The 3,623-nt window shown below is 37.2% G+C and overlaps 1 pseudogene; it reads left to right on the top strand.

Moving 5' to 3' along the window:
- The first annotated feature begins 925 nt into the window (after positions 1–925).
- Positions 926–3,623, top strand: part of LOC137620671 (uncharacterized) — a 47,088-nt pseudogene continuing 44,390 nt past the window's right edge.

Genomic DNA, 3,623 nt, shown 5'->3' with positions numbered 1-3,623 from the left:
CTGTCATATATTAATTTATTTTTCCTTATCTATTTTTTGGCACATGCTCCTCATCCCTGGCTCAATATGTATGAAAATTAATTTGTAGTAGGCCAGAGATAATTTGCGACACTAATATATAGGAAACCCCGTCTTCAAAACAAACGGTAGCAGGGCCTCGTAGGCCTATACGATGTCGTTACATTATTACAGATCAATAATGATATCTATTATATGTGGGAAGCTGACAATGTAGAGAGATGTATCTAATAACTTTAGTTAGAAATTCAAATGTTGTCATTTTATCTCGGTATCATATCGAACACAATTATTCTTCTTGTTTTTTTTTTTTTTTTTTTTTTTTTTTTTTTTTTTTTTTTTTTGCCAACACAACGTGCTACCTTTCCATCACTCCCGAGGCAGAGTTGGAATCCCCCAGAACTATAATAACCATGTCCATTATAGTCCTAAAATCGGTGCGTCATAACAACTCACGTCCTCCGAACCTTCAAACGGCCTTGAAAACATCTTAGAGAAGGAAGATGACCAGCTACCAAGCATCCAAGGAAATTCATTTTGATACTAAAATTCCATGTACGTTTATCTGTCTCTTTGTACGGTACATAAAACAAACATTTACAGCTATGTCACACGTCAACCCATGCAGTCTGGTTCGGCCCAGTGCACACCTTCGTTTAAGTCACTTTCACAGGACGAGGGGTGACAGGTATTCATAATCCCATTTTGTTATTTGGTCAACGTTATGTTACTTCTAAAATGCTGTGGTAATACTTCCGAATGGATGTTACTTCTGCGATATCGTTACTCCAGCAATAACAAAGAGAACAGGGGCGATTTACATGTAAAAATCACAATCATATTTGGAAAGGTGGCAACCTACCACACGTGCAAGAAGGTAACAGAGAGAAGAGAGAGTTCGTACTACAGTAGAGACTAGGTCATGTGTGTGTGAAGAGGTGTTTTAAGTGTACGAAAATCATTCGTTAACGAAATGAACTTGTCAAAGTTCCTTTAATGTTAATTGGTGTTTTGAAAAGCATCATATTTGCATTGCAAACTGAAGTTGGAGCGTGATGTACTGCAAGATCAGAAGATTTAGGAAAAAGTGAATTTCAAAAGTGTTGTTGAGTCAAGTGAAACCTCTTGCATCACCTTTTAGTTTATATGAAGGTATTTGAACTGGAATTACTCAAAAGTATAATCATGTTATTATGATTAGTATTTTAATGATGCTACTTTGACATAAATACAGCACATCCGAATGTCAGTAAATGACCTTGTGCGAGAATATTACAAAAGCCAATTTTCATCTCGTTAATTTTGTAGTTCTGGTATCTCGTCTCTGTTAATGATTTGGACATTTTCGTTACTTTTTTTTTCAAGAGAAATTTGTGACTGTCTATTTTAAAACATCAATAATCACACGACAGACACTCAATATACCTGGCTGGCTATATGATACGCGAGGTAAAGCCTTATTACGTCACTGTCTATATCTAAAATGACGAGCTGTGTCTCTTGTCTTGACGGCCGTGAAACCTAATGTAGAGAAAAGAGGATTAGTCTTGTATGTAGTTCTACTTATGTTAAGTTGGAACATACATTATGTGCGACGAGGCCTTTCACACAAAGGTCACGAAATGATTCAGTCTCCGAATACCCCGGTGATAAGTGTTTTTGTGTATCTCGATAAAATTTCTTTTGTTGTTCTTCTTTATCTGCATCTTTTCCCACATTGGGGGAAAAAGATGCAGACAAAGAAGAAGAACAATAAAAGAAATTCAAATTAAACTTATCGAGATACACAAAAGTTTCATTTTAATTTCTTTTTGTGTGACTAGGAAATAAGAAAATCAGCAAGGATTATTTTACAAGTGCTTTTATTATATTGATAAGTTCTTTTCTAGATAGCAACGCATTCCTCAGCGGATAGTATAAAAAACGGATAAAAGAAATGCCCTGCCTCTACCTACCACAGCTTTAATAACAATTAAACCCACTCTCACAAAACCACATTAACCACGTTTGTAAACTTTTCTTGTTCCTGGCCAGAGAAACGCAGTATGACCTACCCAATACCTTTCATTCATCCTTGGAGCGGATGTCTTACAACATTCACATCCCCCCATTCATTGCTACATTCTTTTGCCTTTCGTCCATTACACATATCGATCGGTCACAGAACTCTCTTTTCCAAATGCTTCTCCCCTAGACCGAAATTTAGTGTTCATCTTTACGGTGCGATTAATTCTTTGCATTCCGCTCATACTGAAGACAGACTTTCCATTCCCGGTCCCTTCACCATCTGTTTCGTCTTCTATGGAAATCAAACGTGCGAATTTACCGCTCTCTTTCGATAAGTGTTTTATTTTTTATGTCTTTCTTATATTATTATCTTTTATTTGCATCGATCTGTAAACCTACTGCTTCTATTTTTTGCTCTCTCTCTCTCTCTCTCTCTCTCTCTCTCTCTCTCTCTCTCTCTCTCTCTCTCTCTCTCTCTCTCTTCTTGTTTTGATGTCTTCTTCAGACTTTAAAAACCTACCAGCAGATGATTAACTAACAATTAAGGTTTTATATTTCTTGAATTATAACCATTCAAATTCTCCATACGAACAGACTAAACGTATATTCGACCTATATTTCCTGAACTTTATCTCTGACTCACACCATCCATACATTGTTCAAAGCAATGGCACATACTATAGTCAATTCTTTTTAGTGAGGCAGATTTGCACCGACTCGCAGGGGTATCCTTTTAGCTCGGAAAAGTTTCCCGATCGCTGATTGGTTGGACAAGATAACTAACCAATCAGATAGCAGGAAACTTTTCCGAGCTAAAAGGGCACCGCTGCGAGTCGGTGCAAATGCGCCTCATTAAAAAAGATTGAGTATAGCATTGCACCCCCTACACATAGACAAACTCTCAAACAATAGAAAATTAGATCTCAGATTTACTCTTCCAGGATAAGATTTCACGAGTCGTCCTACAGAATATGAAACAGTAAATGTTCAAAGGTCACTCATGAATGTCAGAGGCAAGGGATAGTGACAATGCCTTATCAGGATAATGCCCTGGAGACTGACCATATATACATATGATCAGCACCCAAGACCGCCCTCCATCCAAGCTAGGACAAGGGAGAGCCAGACAATGGCTGTTGATGACTCAGTTGGTAGATCTATACTCTTTTTAGAAACAAACGTATACATGGAATTTAAACTCTAAAGCAACTATACTTCGGTAATGATTAGCAACATCCCTGATGGTTGAAGTTGAGCTGACTTTCTCTTTATTTTTTTTATTATTATTTATTAAGCTACAACACTAATTGGAAAAGCAGGATGCTATAAGCTCAGAGCTCCAACAGGGAAAATAGCCCAGTGAGGAAAGGAAACAAGGAAAAATGATATTTAAAGAACAGTAACATTAAAAATATATTTCCTAAACAAACTATAAAATCGTTAACAAAAGCAAGAGGAAGAGAAATTAGAAAGAGCAGTGTGCCCAAGTGTACCCTCAAGCAAGAGAACTCTAACCCAAGACAGTGGAAGACCATGGTACAGAGGCTATGGCATTACCCAAGACTGGAGAATAATGGTTTGATTTTGGAGTGCCCTTC

The sequence above is a fragment of the Palaemon carinicauda genome, chromosome 27 (genome assembly GCF_036898095.1).
Source record: "Palaemon carinicauda isolate YSFRI2023 chromosome 27, ASM3689809v2, whole genome shotgun sequence".
NCBI classification, from domain to species: domain Eukaryota; kingdom Metazoa; phylum Arthropoda; class Malacostraca; order Decapoda; family Palaemonidae; genus Palaemon; species Palaemon carinicauda.
The sequence above is the reverse complement of the archived record's forward strand: the minus strand, read 5'-3'. Positions and strand labels throughout refer to the sequence as shown.